Here is a 12,397-nt window from a genome sequence, read left to right on the forward strand (position 1 = left end):
TTCTATTTTGCCCTCTGGTTCTAGAATATCAGGGCAATTTTGCTCGATAATTTCTTGAAAGGTGTCTAGGCTCTTTTTTTGATCATCGCTTTCAGGTAGTCCAATAACTTTTAAATTATCTCTCCTGAATCTATTTTCCAGGTCAGTGGTTTTTCCAATGAGATATTTCACATTGTCTTCTATTTTTTCATTTGTTTGGAACTGTTTTATAGTATCTTATTTCTCATAAAGTCATTGGCTTCCATTTGCTCCAATCTAATTTTGAAGGAATTATTCTCTTCAGTGAGCTTTTGAAATTCCTTTTCCATTTGGCAAATTCAGCTTTTTAAGGCATTCTTCTCCTCACTGGCTTGTTGGGCCTCTTTTGCCATTTGAGTTAGTATATTTTTTAAGGTGTTATTTTCTTCAGTAAGGCTGTTGACTCACTTTTCTTGATTTTCTTGTATCATTCTCATTTCTCTTCCCAAATTTTTCCTCCACTTCTCTGACTAGGTTTTCAAAATCTTTCTTGATCTCCTCTATGGAATGTAATCAATTCATATTTTTCTTGAAAGCTTTTGATGCAGGAGTTCTGACTTTGTTGTCTTCTTCCTGGTTCCATGCGCTTTGATCTTTTTTGTCTCTGAAAAAGGAATCCATGGTAGGATTGTGTTTCCTCTGGCTTGCTCATGTTGCCAGTCAATTACTTGACTTTTGAACTCTTTGCCACAATAGAACTCTGCTTTCAGAATGGAGAGAACTTTGTCCCACATCACTGGGATTTTTTCCCCTCTCTGCAGCCCCCACAAGCTCTGGCACCTGGCCACATACCCCAGGACCTCCACCCAAGACGGCGATTCAGATCCAAGTAGGTCAAAGCAAGAGTGATTACCCTCTGAATGGTCCCTTGGTCCCCCTACTATCTGCAGGCCAGGAGCTCTGGAGGCAGCCACATGGCAGTAGCTGGGACTGCCGTCCCTCTGCCACTTCTTGCCCCAGGGGGGCTGGGGCCAGACCAAGCTCTTCTGACCCTCTCTTCCAGCAGAGCTCCCGACTGACCTTTTACTTGCTCTTTGGCATTTATGGGTTGAGAAGTCTGGAAACCACCAAAGCTGCTGGTGATTCACTCTCCTGAAGTCTGTTCCAGCTGCTGCTGGTCAGGGGCTGCCCTGGGGCCAAAACTGCATGGCTCGCAGGGAGTGGGGTTGGGGCAGGGGAGGGGGCTCGGCTCCCATCTGGGTGCAATGGACCTTTCCTGCTGGGCTGCCTTCAGCAGGACATTTGTTTCTCTCTGTCATTTTGTGGGTTTGGTAGCTCTATAATTTGTTTAGAGTCATTTTTTACATGTAATATAGGAGGTGGAAGCCAGAGCCACAGGGAAGCCTTGTTTATACTCTTCCATCTTGGCTCCACCCCCCTTGAATCCCAGCACTTGAAATTTTGTAAAGCATGTTACAAATATCTCATTTTGTCCTCACAACCACTCTAGGAAGTAGACAAATTATTATCGCCATTTTACTGAGGAAGAAACTGAGGCATATACAGGTTGAATGACTTTCCCACACACATAGCTAACAAGTGTCTGGGGCTAGATTTAAACTGACTGACTTGAGAGGTTTTGACCTTGGGTGACTAGGAGAATGGTGGCACCCAGGACAGTAACAGGAAAGTAGGAAAGGCTTGGAGAAAAATAACACTTGATAGACTGGGCTCCTCTTAGCAATGTAAGGTTATAAGACAACTCCAAAAGACTCATGATGGAAAGAGACATCCAGATCCAGAGAAAGAGCTGTGGAGTCTGAATGCAGATTGAAGCAAACTTCTGGTTCTCTTTATTTTTCTTACTTTATTTTGTTTCCTCTTTCCCAATGATCATTCCATCAGTTATAATACTTCTCTACAACCTGAAAAATGTTTAATGTGAAGGTATTTGTAGATCCTATATTTGATTGCATGCCGCCATGGGGGGGAGAAGAGAGAAGGGGAGAAAACTTGAAACTCAAGGGACTGTGGAACTGAATGTTGTAAACTAAAAGTAAATAAACAAATTAATACCAAAAAAAGAAAGAAAAATAACAACAATAGCATTTATATAGCACTTGAGGTTTACAACAACCATGGGAGGTAGGTACTACTCCCATTTTACAGAAGAGGAAACTGAGGCAAACAGAGGTTGAGTGGCATGCCCAGAGTCACATAGCTGGCAAATGTCTGAGGTTGGATTTGAACTTACTTCCTGACTTTGGGGCCATTACTCTATTTGGACACGTTAAGTTTGAGATGTTTATGGGACATACAATTCAAAAACTCCAATAGGTAGCTAGTGATACAGGATACTAGAGTATATCCATAGATATGAGAATCGTCTGCAGAGAGATGATAATTAAACCGATGAGAGCAGATGAAATCACTAAGTGAGATAGTATATAAAGAGAAGAAGGCCCAGGACAGAGTACTGGGCAATACCCATGGTTAGTGGGCATGACCTAATGGAAGATCCAGCAAAGGAGGCTGAGAGGCAGTCAGTTAGGAGAAACCAGCAGTGTCATGAAAACCTAGAGAGAAGAGCTACTCCAGGAGAAGAGGGGGACTGATTGATAGTGTCAAAGGCTGCAGAGAAGTCAAGAAAGATAAAGACTGAAAAGGGGGCCACTGGAGTTAGCAACTAAGAGATCATTGGTAACTTTTGAGAGAGCAAGTTCAATTGAATGATGAGGTCAGAATCAAGATCATAGTAAGTTTATAGTGGAGTGAGAGGAGAGAAAGCAGAGACACCAAAAGTAGATGACTTTCTCAAGTAATTTAGCCATAAAAGGGAAGAGAGATATAGAGTGATACCTTGTGGAGATGGTCAGGTCAAATTTTGCTGTTGTTTTTTAAGATATGAATTTGTAGGTATAAGGGAAACAACCAGTAGATAAGGAGAGATTGAAGACTAGTGAGAGAATAAGGATGGAAGAGGAAGTCTTCCCATCTGGGAAAGGTGAGAGAGGATGAGATCAAGGGTACATGGAGAAGGTCTTGTTTTTGCCTTGGCAAGGAGAAGGGTCTCAAAGCTGACTAAATATGTGGGATGAGGGAGAATGAGGAGTCAGGGAAAACATGGAAACAGTCAAACTGACAGGATGTCAATGCCCTTGACAGAAAAAGGGGTGCATTTGGGTACAAAGACAATGAGCTGTTTTGGACATGCTGAGCTTAATGTGACTATGAGATATCCATTTGAAGTTATCTACTAAGCAATTGGAGAAATATGGCTGGAGCTCAGAGGAGAGACTTAGATTGGACATATAGATATAGTATCTTGAGAAGATAATTCAGGCCTAGGTCAGGGGTGGAGAATCTGCAGCCTTGAGGCCACATGTGGACTTCTAGATCCTCAAGGGCACCCTTTGGACTGAATTCAAATTTTACAGAACAAAATACAGTTTACAGGACAAAGTGGCTGCACATTAGCACAGAAGAAAGTAAAATTTAGATAGAAGGTAGAAGGCCATGTGTGGCCCCCCACTCCTGCTCTAGGTACTGCTGAGGTCACCAAGTGAAAGAATGTAGAGTAAGAAGAAAATAGGGACCAGGACATAATCTTAGGGGACACTCATTATCAGGAGTCATGATACAAATGATAAGCCATTAAAGGAGACTAAAAATGAGTGGTCAGGGACAGAAACACGATGGTGGAGCAGAAAGAAGGAATACAGCTTAGTTTCTGACCGTGGCACCAGACCAAATCCTGGTGGAGAAATCCTGCAAGGTCATAGTGAGTCCTCTGTCCCACTCAGGCAGCATATGTAGACAGAGAGGTCTATAGACACTGGAGACAGAGTAGAGGCAGAAGCACTTCAGCAGCCACGGAGAGGCTGCACATTAACACAAAAAGAGGTCCCAGAGTCATATCAGAGCACTGGAGCAGGTACAGGTGCCAAGCAGTAGCTTTGTCTTCTACTCCCCAGCCCCAGGTTGCTGAGCCATGGCAGAGTGAGAAGGAGACCTGTGCATAGTGATATAGCGATACAGTGATACCCTGGGCTGTGGTGTATGGAGAAAGAAGAGAGTTCAGAAGCCAGCAGAAGTGGTATGGGTTCAGGCCTCAGGCATAAAGCAGGGTCTCAGTTTTAGCATCTAATCCTGCCTGCAGAGTAATAACCAAGGCAGGAAACCCAGTCCAAAGGGGAGACTACTATTCTTCAATTATGAACCAAAAGAGCTTCTCAGCTAGCTGATAGGGGCAGGGGCCAGTAGCAGTCTATTCTTACACAGACCCAAAGCCAGGTCAGAGCTTAGACCAGGGGGGCAACGATCAGACATTGACCTGCATCACATCCCTTTTGGAGCACTGAAAGCTTTCAAATCTCCAGCCTGTCCCTAAGATCCTGGAGGACTGTAACACTTAATATCCCAAGAAAGCAGCAACAGGACCAGTCTAGACCTTCCCTCCAGAATTGCATAAAGCCTGACCTTAACATTAAGTGAAAGGGCTGGAAGTAGGCTGAACAAATGAGCAAACAAAAAGAGAATACTACTATAACTAGCTATTTTGGTGATAGGAACACTAAAAAAAAGGCAGGAAAAAATGAATACAAAATATCTATGAGAAAAGTCTTAGAGAAGAAGACAGTTGGGTACCAACAGAGATAGATTTTCTAGAGAAATAAAGCAAGAGTTAAAAAAGGAGTTTTTTTTAAATCTTCCTAGGTTTGATTGGCTAGGTGGCCCAGTGAATAGAGCACCGGCCCTGGAGTCAGGAGGACCTGAGTTCAAATCCAACCTCAGACACTTAACACAAAACTAGTTGTGTGACCTTGGGCAAGTCACTTAACCTCAATTAACCTACCTTCCCCCCTCCAAAAATAAAAAAAAATGCTTTTATAAATGGAATGACAGTGCTTGAGGAACAACTTGGAAAAGAAATGAGAGCTATGGAAGAATGAGTTAGAAAGGGAATTAACAGCTTGGCACAAGAGGTATAAATCCTTGCCAAAGCAACAACTCCTAAAAATCTGAATGGACTAAAAGAAGTCAATGATTCCATAAGAACAAGAAATATTTAAAAACAAAGTCAAAAGACTGAAAAATAAAAGACATAAGTTATTTAATAGCAAAAACAACTGACCTGGAAAACAGATCAAAGAGATAAAAAAAATGAAGAATCATTTGACTCTCTGAACACCATGACCAAAAAAGGAGCCTAGATATCTTATTTCAAGAAATCTTCAAATAAAACTTTGCAATCTCTTAGAACCAGAGAGCAAAGTAGAAATAGAAAAAACCCACCAATCAAGAGAATTCCCCTGAAAGAAAACACTAAATGAATACTCCTAGGAACATTACAACTAAAACCCAAAGCTTCCAGGTCCAGTAGCCAGAAAGAAAGAAAATTCAGGTACTGAGAAGCCCCAGTAAGGATTCCACACAATTTAGCAGTCACCACTCCAAAACAGCAAAGAGCTTTGAAAACAATATTCCAGAAGGCAAAGGATATGGGCTTACATCCAAGACTAACTTACCCAGAAAAACTGAGTATAATACTTCGAGGTGAAAAAATGGATCTTTAATGAATAGGGAACTTTCAAGCATTCCTAATGATCAGAGCTACAGAAAAACTTTAAAGTTCAAACATAGGAAAGAAGAGATGCAGAAAAAGGTAAACATGAATGAACAGTGATTCTAAAAACAACCCAAGGCTAAACTGCTTATGTTCAAATAAGGAGAGAATGATCCATGTGTCCCCCCTGAACCCCATAGTCATTAGGGTTCAAGGAGGGAGTCCAATTAGACAAGGCCTGGGGGTGGTTCTGTTATGTTCTGATCTTGAGAAAAGAATGGCTAGAGAGGAGAAGAGAAATGCATTGGGGGCGGGAGGGAGAAAAGAAAGTAAGGGTAGGGAAAATGATTTCATATACTCAGGGTGTACAAGTAGTTATGTATACAAACAAGTAGGAGGCAGGCAGGGGAAGTGGATGAAACTTAAACCTCATTTTCATCTGAACTGGTTCAAAGAAGGAATACACACACATACACAGTGCAAACATAGAGTTGGGCACAAAAATCCATTTCACTCAACAATTAAATGGGGGGAAAGGGGGGAGGAATTAGAGGGAGGGTAGATTAAGGGAGGGATTAGTCCTAAGGAAAACAAACTCAAAGGATGTTTAAAAATATTTATAACTCTTTTTGAGGTGGCAAAGAATGGGAATCTGAAGGAGTGCCCATGGACTGAGGAATGGCTGAACAAGTTATGGTATATAACTGTAATGGAATAATATTGTGCTGAACCCTTATCAGCATAATGACAAACCAGGATTCCAGACCACTAATGATTTAACATTCTACCCATCTCCCAATAAAGAGCTGAAGGGCTCAGAATACAGAATGAGACAACTTTTGGGTACGTGGCCAATGTTGAAATTTATTTTGATTTACTATGTTTGTAATGGGTTTTGTTCTTCTCGAGTCCTCATTTGGGGGTTGGGAATGGGGTAGGAGGGTGAGAAAGCAGATACTGACTGATTAAAATAAATAAGATATTTTTTTAAAAAAAGAAAATGATTGATCAGACAGAAGTAAAACCAAGAGAAAAGCAGTGCCATAAAAATCCAGAGAAAACAGAAAATCTGGGAGAGAGTAGTTAGCCATATCAAATGTTGCAGAGAGGTCAAGAAGATTGAGAAAAGGCTATCAGCTTTGGCAACAAAGAGATAGAGAAGATTTGACCATGTTTATAGGCAGCAAGGAAGGAAGAAGTTGATAGGAAAAGATTGCATATTAGAAAGGGAAGAGATTATCGTTGGGGGTATTATACCAGACAAGACAGGAGGGGACAGGACCAAGGTTACACGCAGAGGAGTGGGCCTTGGCAAGGAAAATAACCAGCTCTTCACTGAAGAGGGGCACAACACAGTTCTGCAGTGAGGTTTGAGGGGGAGGGTTGTTGCCAACTAGGAAACCTAGGAAGGCTATCTGAGGTAGCCTAAGGAGGTGGAATTTGGCTTGGATTTTTAAGGATGAGAGGAAATTCAACATGTTAAGAAAGAGTGAAGGAGAGCTTTTTTGCCTGAGAAAATGCAGAGGCAAGAGCACAGGGTATATTCAGGGGGACCTTGAATAATCTAGGCTGTACATAGAAGGAAATAATATGAGATAATGTCTGGAAGGCAAGGATGGCAAGAGATTGTAAAGGACCTTGAATGACAGGGTCGGGGAATTTGAACTTGTCAGTAAGCAATAGGGAACCTTTGAAGATTTCTGAGCAGAGGGACGATGGGAAGAGTTCTGCGCATAAGGACCATCATTCTGGAAGTGGGATGAAAGATGCACTGGAGGAGAAAGAAACTAGATTACATTCCAGGAATCCAGGCAAATACTAAAGAGGACATATGCTGACCTGAGCAGTGGCCAGAGGACCAGAGTAGGGGATGGGGGTGGGGAGGGGGGCAGAAGGGATGAGACACATGCTTGGAGAGGGAATGGACGGGGCTAGAGAGATAATAGACATAGTGTCACCAGATCCCTGCAGGTTACAGAGTAACTTGGAAAACTATAAGTCAGCATTATCTGTGTTGTATTGTATTGTATCTATTTTGTTAAATACTTCCTAATTTTGCTAAAATCTGCTTTGGAGTTACTGGAGAGTGCTCTCAGTGAGACACCTCTGCAATGGGTATGAGCTGGATTCAAATCCTATCTTGGACACTAGCTGTGTGAACCAAAGGCAAGTCATTTCATGTCTTGAGCCTTGGTTTCCTCATTTGTAAAATGGGGATAATAACAGCACCTACCTCTTAGGGTGATTGTGAGGACGAAATTAATCAGCAAACCAAGTGCTAAAACTACAGATAAAATAACACGTCAAATGCTTTAAAAGATGAAAGGGTAATATGAATGAATGCAAGCCATCTCCATCATCGTTATCACTATTGGCAGCCTGGATATGAAAGTTAAGGGGAAAGGGAGGATGGCTGGTGGATATTTTCCTCTGTTTGGCTTGAAGAACGAGACTTAGAAATGGCGAGTTTGCCTTCCCCAGCAGATCTAGGAGGCTGCTGGAAGGCAGAGAGGGGCCTAGCTGCAGGAAAGAATTTGCTCCAGCCTACTCTCCAAGTGGATAATCCTCCCAGCCCCCACCCCCTGGTAGCTCGGGGCTGAGGCTCCCCTGGTTGAACCGCAGCCAATGGAATGGCATGGCAGAGCTCTTTCTGCGGCTTGGGCCTCTGAAATCTTCCTTGGTGGGACTGGTTGTAATGAAGAGCTCACCTCCCCAGGACCAAGGGATTCCCAGGGAGTATATTTATGAGAGCAGAGGCCACTCTTGACCTATACTTGCTGTTTCAAATCCAGTACATAAAGAGCAGGAATTTTTTCCCACAGCATTCATAGTACCTTGAGCACTTTCATTCACAGTTGGAAAATTCCCCTTCCCATTGAAAGCCTGACCTTGGGACCCCTGCATTCTAATGGGGCCACGGCAAGACTTGAATACTTTTAGAAGAGGGCCTTGTAGCATACAGAATAGAGGTGAAACGAAGGGAAAGACAGGAAGATTAAGAACAAAAATCTGCCGCTGACTTGCTGGGTGACCTTGGGCCAGGCCCTTAACCTTTCTGAGCCCGTTTTCTCCTCAGTAAAATGAGTAGGCTGGGCTAGATGATCCCTAAGTCCCCTCTCCAGCTTTGACAGTCTCAGATTCTATGAAACGATGGCACAATCAGTGTTTATTACAGTCGCTCGGTCCTTCTTTCATTCTTCCCCATAATACAGCAGCAGTCAGAAGACTCCCCAAAGCCCTGGGTGTGGAAAGAGACAAAGAACCATCCCTCCCTTGCTTACCATATCGAGCCTTATTGGTGGCTGCTGGCAGGATTCCACCCCCTCCCAATCAAATTTACATTTGATTTCAGGAAAAAGTTTTGAACAATGGCAGAGCTGTCCCAAAGGGAAATGAGCTACTTTGGGAGCTGGGGAGGGGGGTCCCCCCAACTGGAAGTCTTCAAGCAGAGCCTGGACACCTGCTCACTGGGGGCTATCAGAATGGGGATTTTTCTGGAGGATATGGCTGCTGATGGCCTCTCCTGCTGGAAAATGCTGTGATTCCATGAAATTCCTGAAATAATGGAAGGAGTGTCGGCGCTACAGTCAGAAGTGCTGGGTTGAAGTCCTTATGTACTAGTTTTGTAACCCTGGTCAAGTCATTGCAGTTCTCTGGGCCTGTTTCCTCCTCTCTAAAATGGGAGTATTAACACTTTCACCACTTCCTCTCATAGGGGTTATGAGAACATTTCTGAGAAAAACCTGTAAGCTGTGAAACCTTACAGAAACAAGAGGAACTGCAAAAGCAACAATTTCACATACAGAGCATTACAATATTCTTCCCTGCCTCGTGTCCCTCCCCGTGTGAACCCTGTGTGAGCTGTAGGTGAATGTTATGAGCTCAGTTTGAAAGCTAGGGGCTGAAAAGAGGGAATTTGAAAAAAGGGATGCAGGGTTCACATCACAAAGGTCCTTTTCAGCATCTCTCCTAGTGATGGGCACCAGCACCACACCGATGCTGTGAGGCCCACGTCTTATTAACAAATGCTTTATCCAAGAGTGGATTAGCCAAGCTAGTCCCAATAATAATGATAATGACTTGCATTGATATAGCACTCTAAAAAACAAAGGTCTTTCCTCCCAGCAGCCCTGAGAAGTAGCATTATAACAGCAGCATTAAAACTCCTATTCAGCAGAAGATAATATTCAAGCTCATTTAAATGACTTGCCCATGGTCACAAACCTTGAAAGTGACAGAACAGAACTGGGATTTGAACCCAGCTCTCCAAAGCCTCCAGTTCTGAGCCATTTCCACTATAAAAACATTGCCCTAAGTCAGGTGCCAGGAGCTGGGGTCAGGATTCGGAAGTGGCCCAAGTTGTCCAAAGGCCCCAGGGTCTAAGGGAAAGCTGGAGTCCTGCACATACCTAGAGGTACACATGTGGGAAATGGGTTAGGTCCCTCCATCAATTCCAATTTTATTCTTGCCTTTCAAGAGACAAGACAACAGGCAGGCAGGTACATACTTTGACAGATCTCTGATCGCATCAATCGCATTCTCTCCATGGATTCAAAACAGAATCCAGCATCACCTTCTAATCCCATGAAATTCTTTTTTTTTGCTTTTTGCTTTTTTGGAGGGCAGTTGGGGTTAAGTGACTTGCCCAAGGTCACACAGCTAGTTTTTGTGTTAAGTGTCTGAGGCCAGATTTGACCTCAGGTCCTCCTGACTCCAGGGTAGGAGTTCTATTTACTGTGCCCCCTAACCACCCCCTCCCATGTAATTCTTGTCCAAGGTCTACCTAAAACTCTTTTAGAGGAGCTATTCAACACTCTGGAGGCCTTTCTCATGGACACAAGCTGCAACACTCTGGTCCTTTGTCATTGCTCCATAACTTCCCTATCTCCTTCTCAGGCCATACAAATTTTTGATTTTATGCTCTTCATTATTCTGAATCTGATGAAGCTGGTGTAGGTGTGCACAAACCATGAGCCAGGTGTGCCTGGCTCTACTAGCACCAACAGGGGCTGCACTCCTATAGAGGTGATAGTCCCATCTACTTATCCAGCCCTAACCTCCAGGCTTAGATCTCTCTCTACCTGTCTATAGGACATCTCAAACCAAACACGCATTGAAAAATGAATGCATTAGCCTTCCTTGCCCCAACTCTTCCATTCTTCCTAACTTCCCTATTACTGTCAAGGATATAACTCAATTGTGCCTCTCGCCTTTTCACTCTCTCATTACCCTCCATACAAATAGTGATTCTACTTTTATAACATCCCTCAAATATGTCCCCTTATCTCTTCTGACACGGCCTCCACCTAAGCAGAGGCCCTCACACCAAGACTGCTGCAATAGCCTGCTGATTGGTCCCTTTGCCTCAAGTTCTTTCCCACTCTGGTCTATTCTTTCTAAAGCTCAAGTATGATTGTAACATCTCCCCATTCACTAATTTCCTGTTGTTCAGTCATTTCAGCCGTGTCCAACTCTCCATGACCCCACTTGGGGTTTTCTTGGCAAAGACACTGGAGTGGTTTATCATTTCCTTCTCCAGCTCATTTTACATATGAGGAAACCAGGGCAAACAAGGTGAAATGACTTGCTCAGGGTCACACAGCTACTAAGTGTCTGAGGCCAGACTTGAATTCAGGTCTTCTTGACTCCAGGCTTGGTGCTTTATCTACTACATCACCTAGCTGCCCCTCACTAATTTCCAGTGGCTCCTTATTACTTCCACCATCAAATATAAAAATTTCTGTTTGGCCTTTAAAGCTCTTCATAACCTGGCCCTTTTCTACCTTTCCAGTCTTTTCACACAAGACACCTCCATGTTCCAAACTCCAACCACTTACTTGGTAATTCATTGACACTGATGTCCTTGCTGTGCAGATTTCACTGGCCATCCCTCATACCTGAAATTTTCTCCTTCATCTCTGTCTCCTGGCTTCATATCCACTAAAACCCCACCTTCTACAGGTGACTTTTCACTATCCTCTTTAATGCTAGGGCCTGCCCTTTGTTATCTTCAGCTTTTATAGCCTGTTGGTACATATTTGCATGTTATCTCCCCCATTAGACTGTAAGCTCCTTGAGGGAAGGGGTTGATTTTGTGGTGTTTGTCTCTCCAAGGGATAGCAAGAGGCCTGGAACACAGTACATAGAGACTGACTTGACCCAGCCTACATTCTAAGAATGTTTATGGCAGCTTGACTATGCCTCCCCACATGCTTCTTCCATTGCCCTCTAGATCAGCCATACTTTTGATTCTTCTGATTTGATTGTATTCCATGATTTGCAGCCATAGGCTATAAAGAGAAGATTACAGAGGATCTGTGATTTGCCAGCATAGGGGAAGGTACGAGAATTTCCTCCACCAAAGAAAATGACAACTCATTAATGAATGACTCAGTAGGTTGGGCCTAGGGTGATAGCTAAGGTGCCAGAAGGTTCATAAGATCATACAATTTGAGATTTAGAACTGGAAGGGATAAAAGAGACTGTTCAGTCTAACCTACTCATTTTACAGATGAGGAAACTGAAATCTAAAAAAGATTAGGTGACTTGTCCAAGGTCACTTGGACAGTAAGGATTTGACAACACTCATTTTAATGCCCAGAGTCATATAGTTTCTAAATATCAGAGGAAACTGTAAATGTGGTTTTTTAAAATTGTTGTCAGTTAGAGGTGACCCTGACTGGATAGGTGAGAAATTTCTGTAACAGCAGTAAAGTAAGAAGGACTGGGGTCTGGTTCTAGCTCTACTTAAGGCACTACCTTGTGATCTTGGAGATATAACTTAGCCCTTCTTGGGCCCAAGTTTCTTCCCCTGAGAAATGAATGTGTTGGACTAAAATTGAGGTTAGCTTTTTTTGTCACAGACCCCTTTGA

Source organism: Petaurus breviceps, unplaced genomic scaffold (assembly GCF_028583685.1).
Source record: "Petaurus breviceps papuanus isolate PSGF00001 unplaced genomic scaffold, PetGlider_PUasm1.0 90881, whole genome shotgun sequence".
NCBI classification, from domain to species: Eukaryota; Metazoa; Chordata; class Mammalia; order Diprotodontia; family Petauridae; genus Petaurus; species Petaurus breviceps.